This window comes from Orycteropus afer, unplaced genomic scaffold, assembly GCF_000298275.1.
Source record: "Orycteropus afer afer isolate SDZICR_OR568_19922 unplaced genomic scaffold, OryAfe1.0 scaffold00191, whole genome shotgun sequence".
NCBI classification, from domain to species: domain Eukaryota; kingdom Metazoa; phylum Chordata; class Mammalia; order Tubulidentata; family Orycteropodidae; genus Orycteropus; species Orycteropus afer.
The window spans coordinates 3,351,161-3,366,584 of NW_006921778.1; the positions used below are offsets into that span (position 1 = coordinate 3,351,161).

The 15,424-nt window shown below is 40.0% G+C and overlaps 1 pseudogene; it reads right to left on the bottom strand.

Moving 5' to 3' along the window:
- Positions 1 to 535: 535 nt before the first annotated feature.
- Positions 536 to 15,424, bottom strand: part of LOC103202677 — a 119,461-nt pseudogene continuing 104,572 nt past the window's right edge.

The window sequence follows — 15,424 nt, forward strand, 5'->3', positions numbered from 1 at the left end:
CTGGTGTAATTTGTAGAGGATATTTTGCCTTCTTTCATAGCAAAATAGTTAAATAATTAATAAAATTCAGTTTTAAATGTGGAGAAATTTTTAACTATGACATTGATTTTATTTCCTTTAAGTGAGTAATCAAGTCAGAAAAGAGTTCCTTCATTTGGTTTTGCAATTGTAAATTGAACCATTCTGTGTACTTCTTCTTTTTTTCATCTTATTGTTTTATTCAGTTTTCTCCAAGGGCAAAAATCAATACTAGTAGGGATCACAAACATTATTTTGATTGGCTCACAATCCTGATCAGTAAAACCTGAAAAACAGAAAATGTTACACAAGTTGCAAAGAAAGCAATCTTGGAGTTCACTGACATGATAGCAAGCAGAAATAATGTAACTGCAATGAGTGTTAACATTTAGCACAGTTTCTGTAACCTGCTTGTTTCTAGACTATTCTGAGACCCTTGCTGCAAAGCCCTCATATATGTATCATTGCTGATTTCCCTTGACATGAAATGTGACTTCACAAAAACTCTTCCTCGACCTTATTCTTGCTTCACTTGAGTGGTTCCTATTCCTATGGCGCTGGCGTATGCTGTCAGGATTTACACTATCTGTTTAGTTTCTAGGGTCATTCAGGCTTCACACAGCCAGTCCTGTGCCACTTGCCTGGACACCCCTTTCAGCTGATTGACAAACTTTGCTGCCAGCTCCAGATCTCCATGCTCAATGCAATAGGACGAATATGACAATAACTTAAATTTGTTTATTTCCTCAGGGCAGAGCTCCGGTGGCTTCAGCTGCTTAGGCAGACACAGGAGCAGTGACTGCAAATAGGAGAGGTAGTATTGTTATAAGCTATTTCTGGTTTGATCGATCATTGTTATCTTCCAGGTCAGATTTTGGACAGCATAAGAAACGAGCTCTTAAGGGTCTCTTCACTGTACACCCCATGAGTCAGGGACTCTGGAGGTATAGCTGTTGTTAAAGCTTGGGCAGATTCATTATCAGAACAGTTGACTGATGCCTCAACTGCACTGCCAAATGGGACAGTGGGCAGATCTGCAGATGCTGTCTTCATGCTGTACTTTAATGCTTCAGCCGACAGGCAGAGATGGTGGGCTTTTCTGGCCTCCTCTTCAGCAACGACATAACTTTGAACAGCCTGTTCGATACCTCTCAGTCTGGCATAGGCAGTGTTTATATCCAGAGTAAAGTTGTCAACTTGCTCTTGACTGAGATGATAATACTGTAATTCTTGTTCAACAGGTTTCTCAGACATGTCCTTCTCACATTCATATTTCAGTTCCTGTTCTTGTACCCTAAGGACATCTCCTAAGTGATCGGTATGGGCAACTGCCTGTTGGGGGAGCTGGGTTCTCATTTCAGTTTCTGTGGCATCTCAGACTTCCTCTAGCTTTCTGTCCTGTTCAGGCACTATTTCACTTCTGTGACGTTCCAAATGCTTTTGCCACTGCAGAGTCAAATGCCTGCTTTTCTTCCAGCTTTTGTTTTTCTAAGGCTAATGCAATGTGCTGCTTCTCTGTGGCTTTCTGTTCTGCTATAGTTCTCTGTTTAGCTGGTCAATGCGATGGTGTGCCTGAGCAATCAAAGAGTTCAGATCATCAGTAGACAGCTTGTCAGTTATGTCAGAAATACTCATTCCTTTCCACCCAGCAGTACTTCTGGAGTAACCCTCTTCAGTTCTTGTTTAAAGTCATCCTGGGCTTGGACCATCAAGTTATGATAGTGAGATACAACCTTAGCCTCAGACTAAGCTGCCTGGACATTTTGGACCATATTATCCAGATCAACAATCACATTGTGAAGTTTCCCTTCTGCAGTACTTGTGTGAGGTTTGGCCCCACCAATCTCCTTTTTCTTTGCATTTCGATTACACTTTTCATCTTCTCTAACTCTTCTTTGTTAAAGTCCAAGAGTAATTACTTGGCTTTGCGAAGGACATCGGCAGCTTCATCTACTGCCTTCCTGCAATGCACCCTCTGTTGTGCACCACTGGGCTGACTTCTCCTCACCTGCTATCTCAGAATTGTCCATGGCCTCATTCAGTATACTCGAGTGTGCACTCATGGCCTGGACAGCAGCATTTTGAGCTGTGATCACCTGCAGAGTGATGTGAGCAATTTGGCTCAGGGCATCTTCTAAGCTTTTGGCTAAGGACTTAATCTCAACTTGTTCTTGCTTTTCTTGTTGTGCAAGGTGACCTGCAACTTCTTCATGTGGTAATTCTCTTACAGTAGATGAGGATGCTTCCTCTGAAGTTCAGGTGTGGGTTTTCCTTCACCAACTGCAGGGAGATCAAGTTGTATAGATTCCTCATGCTGAACCGCGGGACAGGGACTGATAGTGTTTCACCTGCTGTTGTAGAAGCTGGAGTGTTTCCCTTTTGCTTTTGGAGGTAGGAGGTAGGCTGTTTAGATCCTTTTATCACCTCTGATACATTAGAGATTTTTAGTAGATCAGACTGAATCCAGAACTACCAGAAGTAGAGTATCTACACCACAGTTGCAATGGATGAAGGACAAACTTCACACAGAAGCAACTCTGAGCAGCTGCAGTCACACCCAATAACTGACAGGCCCTCAGCATCTTGGCAGCCTGGTGGAAGCCATACTGGTATACGTGGGAGCTGCCCTGTGAGTAAGGGAGGAAGGGTGCGTGTGCAGGAGGGCCCGTTCTGTATATTTCTGTTACTACCTTCTACTACTGTTCAGTGATATGTTTTTGAGATTCCTCTCTATTCATGTGTTTAGTATATAGCTCATTTTCATTGCAATGGATATTTCAGAGTATATGTATGCAAATTTATGCTAGTATTGATGGCCACCATGTCAGTTTGTCATACTGTGGTGGCTTGCATGTTCATGTGATGCTAGAGGCTATGCCACCAGTATTTCAGATGCTGGCAGGGTTGCCCATAGTTTATTGAAAACTACTGGAACTGGAATGTGAAAGTTGAAAACAAAGAAGAAGCATTGGTAGTTGGAAAATATAGCCTTGGTGAAAGAAATGACACCAGAGACTGCATGATTGAATTTTGCAAGATCAATGACTAATCATTGCAATACCCTTTTTTCAACAGCATAAACAGTGACTATACTTGTGGACCTTGCCAGATGGAATACTCATTAATCAAATAAAGTACATCTGTGGAAAGAGGCAATGGAGAAGGTCAATATCATCAGTCAGAACAAGGCCAGTGGCCGACCGTGGAACAGACTATCAATTGCACATATGCAAATTCAAGTTGAGGCTGGAGAAAATGAAAACAAGTCCACGAGAACCCAAAATATGACCTTGGTTATATCCCACCTGAATTTAGAGATCATCTGAAGAATAGATTTGACACAATGAATACCAATGACAGAAGACCAGATGAGTCATCGGATGACATGGAGGATTTCATGTGTGAAGAATGGAAAATGTCATTAAGACAGGAAGAAATTCCATTAAGAAAGGAAGAAACACCAAAATGGATGTCAGAAGAGACTAGGAAACTTGCTCTTGAATAGTGACTAGCTAAAGTAAATGTACCATCATTTGTCTATCAGTTTGTCGTATGGTGGTGGTTTGCATTTTGCTATAAGGCTGAAGGCTATGCCACTGGTATTTCAAATGCCAGCAGGGTCACCCCTGGTGGACAGGTTTCAGCAGAGCTTCTGGACTAAGACAAACTAGAAAGAAGGATAGGACCATTCACTTCTGAAGAAACTGGCCACTGAAACTTAGGAATAGCAGTGAAACATAGTCTGATATAGTGGTAGAAGGTGAGCTCCTCAGGTTTGAAGACACTTGAAGTATGATCAAGGAAGAGCTGCCTCCTCAAAGTAGAGTCAACCTCAATGACCTGGATGGAGTAAAGCTTCCGGGGCCTTCATTTGCTGATGGAGCATGATTCAAAATGGGAAGGAACAAATTAAAATATTCATTAATAATTGTAACATGAAATGTATGAAGTATAAATCTAGGAAAATTGGAAGTTGTAAGAAATGAGATGGAATGGATAAGGATAGATATCCTAGGCATTAGTGAGCTGAATGGACTGGTATTGGCCATTTTGAATCAGATAATCATGATGTAGTATACTGAGAATGACAAATTGCAGAGGAATGATGTCACATTCATTGTCAAAAAGAACATTTCAAGATCTATTTTGAAGTACGTTGTCAGTGATAGTATAATATCCATACACCTATAAGAAAGACCAATTAATACTACTATTATTCCATTTTACACATCAAACACTAAAGCCAAAGATGAAGAAATTGACGATTTTTACCAATAACTGCAGTCTTAAATTGACAAGACATATAATCAAAATGTATTGATTATTATTATTGATTAAAATGCAAATATTGGAAATGAAGAAGAATCATCAGTAGATGGAAAATATGGGCTTGGTGATAGAAATATTGCCAGAGATTTCATGATAGAATTTTCCAAGACCAATGATTTATTAATTTTGAATACCTTTCTTTGGTGCTTGTGGATTTGTTTTAATTGTCTTCAGCTTCAACTTGAACTTACAATGAGCAGTTGGTAGTCTTTTCCACAGTCAGCTCCTGGCCTTGTTTTGCCTGAAGATATTGAGCTTCTTCATTGCCTCTTTCCCCAAATGTAGTCAATCTGATTCCTGTGTACTCCATCAGGTGAAATCCTTGCATATAGCCACCGTTTGAGGAGCTCTGTCTGGTAGCATAGTGCCTAAGACACTTGACTGCTAACCAGAAGGCTGGCGGTTCAAACCCCCAGCCACTCCTTGGAAGGAAGGTTGGGCAATCTACTTCCGTAGAGATACTGCCTTGGCAACCCAAGGAGGGGTCACTATGAGTCAGGGCTGACTCGATGGCACATAACAACAACAACAACAGCCACCGTTTGTGTTGTTGAAAAAGGTATTTGCAATGAATAAGTGTTGATCTTGCAAAATTCTATCATGTAATCTCCATTGTTATTTCTATCACCAGTGCCATGCTTTCCAAGTACTGGTGATTCTTCTTTGTTTCCAACTTTGTTTTCCAATCACCAATAATAATCAACACATATTGATTGTATGTTTGGTCAATTTCAGACTGCATAAGTTGGTAAAAATCTTTAATGTCACCATCTTTCACTTTGGTGGTTGGTGTGTAAATTTGAATAATAGTAATGTTACCTGGTCTTCCTTGTAGGCATAAGGATGTTATCCTATCACTGACAGCACTGTACTTAAGGATAGATCTTGAAACATTCTTTGAGATGATGAATCCCACATTCATTCCTCTTCAATTTGTCATTCCTGGCATAGTAGAGCATATGGTTGTTGAATTCAGAATGGCAAAAACCACTCCATTTCAGCTCACTAATGCCTAAGATATTGATCTTTATGCATTCCATTTCATTTTTTGACAACTTCCAATTTTCTTAGATCATACTTCGTTCATTCCATGTTCTGATTATTATGGATGTTTGCAGCTGTTTCTTCTCATTTTGAGTCATGCCACATCAGCCAATGGAGATCCCAAAAGCTGTATTCTAACCATATGATTAAGGTCAACTCAACTTTGAGGAGGCAGCTTTACCCCAGTCATATTTTGAGTGCCTTCTGGCCTGAGGGGCTCATCTTCTGGCACTATATTGGACAATGTTTCAGGGCTATTCATAAAGTTTTACAGTAAAATATCAGACGGAGTTTCAGTGATATTCATAAGGTTTTCACTGGCCAATTCTTTGAGAAGTGGATGGCCTTCTCCTTTTTCTGAGTCTGTCTTAGTCTGGAAGTTCTGCTGAAACATGTCCACCACGTGTGAGCCTGCTGGTATTTGAAATACCAGTGGCATAGCCTCCAGCCTCACAGCAATACACAAGCTGTAACAGTACGACAAACTGACAGACATATGGCCTTCATGCTTTGGGATGAGGAACTCAGTCATCCAAACATTGTTCTCTCATCAATAATGTGTCAATTCTCTCTACTGCTTTCAAGTATTTTTCTCTGTCTTAATTTTCAGCAGCTTTGATTATGATGTCTCTGAACGTGGATTTCTTTCAGTCTATTCTGTTTGTGTTTTGCTGGCTACTTGAATCTATATATGTATGTCTTTCATTAAATTTGGCAAGTTTCAGCCATTGTGATTGCAAATATTTTTAAAATATCACACTTTTTTTCTTCTGGTATATCAATGATAAAAGTATTAAAACTTTTGGTATGACCTCACAGGTCTGTGAAACTCTGTTGTAAGCCATGATTTATCAAGGTGAATAGTCTTTCATACTGCTGGAAATTGAAGTCCCATCTTCTTTATTCTTTATTATTATTATTATTATTTTGTGCTTGTGCCTAGTTTTTGCTTAACTTTTCTTGAATATTTCCCCATATTGTTATCAATTTTCTAGAACAAGAATTCATTCAGGATTCTATAGTATATCAGCATAAGTCTATACCATAATGCAGTTTTCACAATATTGGTGTATATTTAACTTTGGTCAATTTCCCACTAATAAGATAACTATGTAAACTTTACATAATTATCTTTTAATTTTTTTATAGCAATATAAATCATGTACCACAAAAGCCACCCTTTTAAAATATAAAATTCAGTGATTTTTAATATATTCACAGAGTTGGGAAACTATAACCATTATCTAATTGTAGAATATTTTCATCACCCCAAAATAAACCCTGTGCCTATTACCAGTCACTACCCATTTCTAACTCCCCAGGCCCATGGCAACACTAATCTACAAAATGTGTCTATGGATTTGCCTATACTGAATATTTCATATACATAGAATCATATAGAGGAGTCAGCCACAGGAATCCAGGTGAGGAAAGGGAACCCAGGCCATGCCCCACAAGTGGCAATGTGGGAAAGTGGGCAAAATGAGAGTAAAAGGCCAGGGGGGCTGAGACAGAGTGAGGAGTCAGCTGCAGGGATCCAGATGAGGAGAGGGAACCCAGGCCACACCCCAAAGCAGCAAAGCAGGAAAGCAAGGAAAGGACAGAAAAGGTGAGGGAGACCAGGACAGAGGGAGGAGTCAGCTGCAAGGATCCAGGTAAGGGGAAGTTGGAGAGGTTTCCAACAGCTAAGGGAAACAAACTTGTCTGTCAGTTTGTCCTCCTTTGGTGATGTGTTGCTGTGAGTCTTGAGGCTGTGTGACTGATATTTCAAACCCAACAGGTCCACATGGTGCATTATCAGCCTGGCTAGCAGACTGAGACAGACTAGGAAGAAGGAAGAGGCCATTCACTTCTCAAAGAATTGGCTAAGGAAAACCTGATGAATAGTAGAGAAACACTGTCTGATACATTACTGCGCAACTTTATGAATAGTCTGGAAACATTGTTCAATACAGAGGAGGAGAATGAGTCACTTAGGTTAGAAGGCTCTCACAATAGGACTGGGAAAGAGCTGCATCATCAGAGTAAAACCAGCCTTACTCATATGGATAAGGTAAAGCTTTCAAGACCTCCTTTACTGGTGTGACACCACTCAAATTGTGGAGAAACAGCTGCAAACATCCATTAATCATCGGAACATGAAATGTGGAAGTATGAATCTAGGAAAACTGGAAGTTGTCAAAAATGAAATGGAACACATTAAGATTAATATGCTAGACATTAGTGAGCTGAAATGGACCAGATTTGGCCATTTTGAATCCAACAACCATATGATCTACTATGCCAGGAACGATAGTTTAAAGAGGAATGCTGTGTCATTCATCATCACAAAGGATGTTTCAAGATCTATCCTGAAGTACAATGCTGTCAGTTATAAGATAATATCCATACACCTACAAGGAAGGCCCATTAATACTACTATTATTCAAATTTATGCACCAACCACCAAAGCCAAAGATGAGGAAATTGAAGATTTTTATCAACTTCTGCCATCTGAAATTGACCAAACATACAATCAGGATGTGTTAATTATCACTGGTGACTGGAATACAAAAGTTGGAAACAAAGAAGAATCACTGGTAGCTGGAAAATTTGGCCTTGGTGACAGAAATAATGCTGGAACTTGCATGGTAGAATTTTGCAAGACCAATGACTTATTCATTGCAAACACCTTTTTTCAACAACACAAATGGCAGCTGTACACATGGACTTCACCAGATGGAACACACAGGAATCAGATTGACTATATCTGTGGCAAGAGCTGATGGAAAAGCTCAATATCTTCAGCCATAAACAGGCCAAGATCTGATTGTCGAACAGTTCATGAACTGCTCATATGCAAGTTCAACTTGAAGTTAAAGACAATTAAAACAAGTCCAAGAGAGCCAAAATATGATCTTGGATATCTCTCCTGAATTTAGAGACCATCTAAAGAATAAATTTGATGCATTGAACACCAATGATGGAAAACCAGAAGAATTGTGGGATGACATCAAGAACATCATTCATGAAGAAAGCAAGATGTCACTAAAAAGACAAGAAAAGAAGAGAAGACCAAATTGGATGACAGAAGAGACTCTGAAAGTTGCCCTTGAGCGGAGAGTAGCTAAAGCAAATAGAAGAAATGACAAGATAAAAAAGCTGAACTGAAGGTTTCAAAGAGCAGCTCGAGAAGACAAAGCCAAATACTGTAATGAAATGTGCAAAGACTTGGAGTTAGAAAACCAAAAGGGAAGAACCTGCTGAGCATTTCTCAAACTGAAAGAATTAAGGACAAAATTTAAGCCTTGAGTTACAATATTGAAAGATTCTATGGGCAAAATATTGAATGATGCAGGGAACATCAAAAGAAGATAGAAAGAATACACAGAGTCATTGTACCAAAAAGAAGTGGTCAATCTTCATCCATTTCTGTAGGTGGCATATGATCTAGAACCAATGGTATTGAAGAAGGAAGTAGAAGCTGCAATGAAGGAATTGGCGAAGCATAAGGCTCTGGGAATTTATGGAATACCCATTGAGATATTTCAACAAACGGATGCCTCACTGGAGGCACTCACTTGGTTATGCTAAGAGATTTGGAAGACAGCTACCTACCAACTGAATGGAAGAGATCTGTATTTGTACCCATTCCAAAGAAAGTGATCCCACAGAATGTGGAAATTATCAAACAATATCATTAATATCAAATGCAAGTAAGATCTTACTGAAGATAATTCAAAAACGATTGCAGCAGTATATTGACAGAGCTTCCAGAGGTGCAGCCTGGATTCAGAAGAGGACATGGAACAAGGGATATCATAGCTGCTGTCAGATGGATCTTGGCTCAAGGCAAAGAATTCCAGAAAGTTGTTTACTTGTGTTTTATTGAGTATGCAAAGGCATTTGATTGTGTGGAACGTGACAAATCATGGATGGCATTGAGAAGAATGGGAATTCCTGAACATTGGATTGTACTCATGAGGAACCTGTACCTTGACCAGGAGGCTGTCGTTTGAACAGAACAAGGAGACACTGGATGGTTTAAAATCAAGAGGGGAGTGTGTCAGGTTTGTATCCTTTTTCCATACTTATTCAATATATATGCTGAGCAAATAATTCAAGATGCTGGACCATATGAAGAAAAATGGTGCATCAGGATTGGAGGAAGAATCATTAACAACTTGAGATATGCTGAGAATACAACTTTGCTTGCTGAAAGTGAGGATGACTTGAAGCACTTACTGATGAAGATTGAAGAACACAGTCTGCAGTATGGATTACATCTCAATATAAAGAAAACAAAAATCCTCACAACTGGACCAATAAGCAGCATCACAATAAGTAGAGAAAAGATTGAGGTTGTCGAAGAATTCACATAGCAGCAGTCAGGACATTAGACGACGTGTAGCACTGGGCAGATCGGCTGTGAAGGAACTATTTCAAGTGCTGAGGAGCAAGGATGTCTCCTTGAGGACCAAAGTGCACCTGACACAAGTCATGATATTTTCAGTCGCCTTGTATGCATGTGAGAGCTGGACAATGAATAAGGAAGACTGAAGAAGAGTTGATGCTTTTGAGTTGTGGTGCTGGTGAAGAATGCTGAACGTACCTGGACTGCTCAAAGAACTAACTTATCTGTCCTGGAGGAAGTGCAACTGAAATGCTCCTTGGAAGCAAGAATGGCCAGCCTTCATCTCACCTACTTTGGTCATGTTGTCAGAAGGGAACATTCCTTGGAGAAAGATGTCATGCTTGGTAAGGTGGAGGGTTGACGAAAGAGGGGAAGGCCTTCAACGAGATGGATTGACATGGTGGCTGTGATAATGGGCTCAAGTATAGCAAGTATAATAGAACTGACTTGGGATAGGGCGATGTTTCATCCTGCTGTGCATGGGGTCACTGTGAGTTGGAAACAAGTCAACGGCACCTAACAACAGAATCATAGAAAATTTGGCCTTTTGTATCTGACTTATTTCACTTAGCAAAATATTTTCAAGGTTTTTTCATGGTATAGTATGTGTAAATACTTCATTTCTTTTTGTTGGCAAATAATATTCCATTTTATGGATATTGCACATTTTGTGTGTTCTTCCCACCTCCCCCCCATGATTTTTTTTTTCTCTTCTTAAATTTTTATTGTGATTTGGTTGAAAGTTTGTTGTCATTGTTATTTGCCGTGGAGTTGTCTCTGACTCATAGCGACCCCTCCGTGGTTTCCAAGGCAGTATCACTATGGAAGTAGATTGCCAATCTTCCTTCTGAGGAACGAGTGGTGAATTTGAACCAGCAAACTTCTGGTTAACAGTCAAGTGCCCTAGGCACTATGCCATCAGAGCTCCTGGGTGAAAGTTCATTTTCCATACAGCAGCTCACATACACTTTGTCTCATGACATTGACTATGATTTACCACAATGCAACAGCTTCCCTCCCACTTACTTCCCATAGTTACCTCTTCCCTGTTTCCTTCCCTTCCATGCACTCCTGCCACTGAGCTGTCTCCCTGCCCCATGATTGATCTCTCTAAGGAGTGTGTCTACCTAATGTCAATGTTCAGCTCGTATGTGTGTCTTTTATTTGGCTGGAAGCCACAGGAGTGGGTTCAATTCCAGACCTGAAGGGCAACTCAGTGGTTCCATCAGGCTATATCAGACCAGCAAACTTGGTCCCTTTTTTTTTTTTCTCTTTTAAATGATTTCGAGTTTTGTTCCACATTGTTCTCCCACTCAGAGGGGGCTCCAAGAGGTTGACAGTACTAGCCAGGCATCATCTAGTTCTTCTGGTCTCATAGTTATATAGGCTGAGGATCTCATGGTGTACTAGTCTCTTGGACTAATTGTTTCCATGTGTCTTTGGTTTTCTTCATTCTTCTTTGCTCTCAATGAGGAGAGACCCATCGTTGCATCTAGACGGCCACTTGCAAGCTTTTAAGATCCCAGTTGTGACTGTCAAAGTAGGATGTGGAATAATGTTTTTGTGTAGTATGTTATGCCAATTGAGCTTGATGTCCCCTCTGACTATGGTCCCGAGCCCACAGCTCCAACTGCTCGCTCCCTCTGGGTAGCTAGCGGTGGCCAAGAATTGACTACAACCTTGCCCCTTGTCAGCTCTACTATATATCTGGGAATTCTTACAGAACATACAAATACACTTGTAGAACATTGTCTGCCAACCCTATACATGGTCTTGGGCACAGTCTTCCCTCCAGAAACATACCTAATAGTTCAGCCTGTCCACCCATCTATCTTCATGTATATCAATGTTTGCCTTCACTGACAATGCAGTAATGTGCATGTAAAAGGTTCATCTTTGTTGTCTGTACCTCCCATGCACCTATTTCTTCCTCTTCCAAAATACCACTGTGTTGATCATTCATTTTGGTACATTTCCCTTCTCTTTACCCAAATCAATACTTGTCTCTACCTACCTAACAGTGTTCTCTCCCCTCCCCTCCCACACCTGGTAACCAACAAAGAAAATTTCTTTCCATATATAAACCTTTCCTTGACTTTTTACAATAATGGGCTAATACAATATTTGTCCTTCTGTGATTGACTTATTTCACTCAGCATAATGTCCTCCAAGTTCACCCATATTATGTGGTGTTTTACTGATTCTATGTTATTCTTTAGTGTTGCATAGAATTCCATTGTGTGTATGTACCATCGTTTGGTTATCCATTCTTCTGTTGATGGTGCATAGGTTGTTTCCATCTTTTTGCTATTGTAAATAGTGCTGTGATGAACATGGGTGCATATATATCTGTTCTTGTCCTGGTTCTCACTTCTTTTGGATCTATACCTACTAATAAAATTGTTGGATCAAATGGTATTTCTAATTCCAACTTTTTAAGGAATTGGCATACTGCTTTCCATAGTAGTTTTACCATTTGACAGTCCCACAAGTAGTGTAGGAGAGTTGCAATTTCTGCACATCCTCATTAGCATTTATTTTCTGTCTTGTTGAACTTTGCTACTAGTGCTGGGGCAAGATGGTATCTCATTGTTTTTATTTCCATCTCTTTAATGGCTAATGATTGTGAGCATTTTTTCATATGTTTGTTGGCTGCCTGAATATCCTCTTTGGTGAAGTGTCTATTCATGTCGTCTGCCCATTTTTTAATTGCATTACTTGTCTTTTTGCTGTTGAGGTGTTGGAGTTTTCTATAAATTCTAGAGATAGAACCCTTGTCAGCTGATACGTTCTTTGTCAGGTATGTCATTGCCAAATATTATTTCTCAATCTGTAGGTTCTCTATTGACTCTTTTGGAGAAGTCTTTGGAAGCACATAAAAATTTAATTTTTAGAAGGTCCCATTCACCTAATTTGTCTTCTGCTGTTTGTGCATTTTGGGTTATGCTTGATTGTCTGTTTATGCCATATATTAGGGCCCCTACATTTGTCCCTAGTTTTTCCTTAAGGAACTCTATAGTTTTAGGTTTCACATTCAAGTCTTTGATCCATCTGGATTTAGTTTTTGTGTATGGTGTGAGGTATAGATCTTGTTTAATTTTTCTGCAAATGGATATCCAGTTTTGCCAGCACCATTTGTTAAGCAGACAATCTTTTCCCAGTTTAATGTATTTCGGCCCTTTGTCAAAGATTAGCTGACCATAGCTCAATGGATCTGTTTCTGGGTTTTCAATTCTATTCCATTGGTCTATGTGTCTCTCACTATACAAATACAAGGCAGTTTTGACTACTGTGGCTGTATAGTAGGTTTTGAGATCTGGGAGTCGAGACCTCCTACCTTGTTCTTCTTCTTCAGTAATGCTTTGCTTAACCAGGGTTTTTTCCTTTCTGTATACAGTTAGTGATTGGTTTTTTCATATCCTTAAAGAATGCTGATGGGATCTGGATTGGGACTGCATTGAATGTATATATTGCTTTGGGTAGGATTGACATTTTCACAATGTTCAATCTTCCTATCCATGAGCATGGTATGTTCTTCCATTCATGTAGATCTCTGATGGTTTCTTGAAGTAGTCTTTTATAGTATTCTCGGTACAGGTCTTTTGTGTCCCTGGTAAATGTTATTCCTAAGTATTTTATTTTTTTTTTTGGTAGCTATTGTAAATGGCATTGATGTCCTTATTTCTGTTTCAGCAATCTCTTTGCAGGTGTAAAGGAATCCAAGATGTTGATTTTGTATCCTGTCACTATGCTATATCTCTCAACTAGTCCAGGACATTTTTCACTGAGTCTCTTGGGTTTTCTAGGTACAGGATCATACCATCAGTAAATAGGGATAGTTTGACTTCTTCCTTACAATTTAGATGCCTTTGATTTCCCTTTCTTGCCTTATGGCAATGGCTAGGACTTCCAGTACAATGTTGAATAGAAGTAGTGATAGTGGGCATCCTTGTCTGGTTCCTGTTTGCAAGAGAAATGGTGATTTGGGTGAAAATTTAGAGAGCAAATTCACTTTCCATAAAACAGTTCACGTACACTTTGTCTCATGACATTCACTACAATTTACCACAGTGCGAGAGCTCCCCTCCCACTTCCTCCCTATAATTACCTTCTCCCTGTGTCCATCCCTCCATGCCCTCCTGCCTCCTGAGCTGTCTCCCAGTGCATAAGCGAGATAATCAGCCCTTCTTTCTCCCATGATTGTTCTGTCCAAGGAGTGTATCTACCTCAGGCAAATGTTCAACACATATGCCTGTCTTTTGTTGGCTGGAGCCACAGGTGTGAGTTCAATTCCAGACCTGAAGGGCAGCTAGGGGTCATAATCTCAGTGGTTCCACCCGGCTCTTTTGAACCAATAAACCTGGTGCCCCCGCTTTTTTTTCTCCAAATGATTTTGAGTTTTGTCCACATTGTTCTCCCTGTCTATCAAGGATCTCCTATATAGATCACCTTCCAAGTGGTTGACATTGGTAGCTGGGCACCATCTAGTTCTTCTGGTCTCAAAGTCATATAGGCTGCAGCTGGGATGGTTTACCAGTCGCTAGGACTGATTGTGTCTGTGAATTTTTGGTTTTCTTCATTCTTCTTTGCTCTGGATGAGGAGAGACCCATTGTTGCATCTAGATGGCAGCTTGCAAGCTTTTAAGATCCCAGTAGCTACTAGCCAAAGTAGGAGGTGGAACAATGTTTTGTATAGTATGTTATGCTGATTGAGCTTGATGTCCCCTGTGACTATGGTCCCAAGCCCACAGGCTCAACTACTTGGTCTCTCTGGGTAGCTGGCTGTGACCAACCAGTGACTACCACCTTGCCTCTTGTCAGCTCTACTATACACCTGGGAATTCTGATCATTCACATAAACTTATAGGACCATTGTCTGCCAACCGTTTACATGTTCTTGGGTGCACTCCCCATTTCATGGACATACCTACTAGTTCAGCCTGTCCACCCATCTATCTACCAATATACCCATGTTTGCCTTCATTGACAATGCTGTACAGTATGTGCAAAAGGGTTCATTTTTGTTGTCTGTACCTCCCACGTACCTCTCTATGTCTTTCTCTTCTTCAATGCCACTGTAATGATCACTCACATTTGGTACATTGCCCTTCTCTTCACCCAAATCAATACTTATCTCTATCTATCTAACAGTACTCCCTCCTCTGCCCTCCCACCACTTGTAACCAAAAAAGAACATGTACTTCCATAGATAAATCTTTCCTTGACTTTTACAATAACAGACTAATATAGTATTTATCCTTTTGTGACTGACTTATTTCACTCAGCATAATGTCCTCCAAGTTCATCCATGTTAAGCAGTGTTTTGCAGATTTTACATTATTCTTTAGCATTGCATTGTATTCCATTGTGTGTATGTACCCCAGTTTCATTATCCATTCCTCACTTGATGCAAACCTAGGTTGTTTCCATCTTTTGGCTATTGTGAATTGTGCTGTGATGAACATAAGTGTGCATATGTCTGTTCTTGTCATGGCTCTCACTTCTTCAGGATGTATACCTAGTAATGGAATGGCTGGGTGAAATGGTATTTCTAATTCCAACTTTTGAAGGAATCGCCATACTGCTTTCCACAATGGTTGTACCATTTTACAGTCCCACCAGCAGTGTATGAGTCCCAAT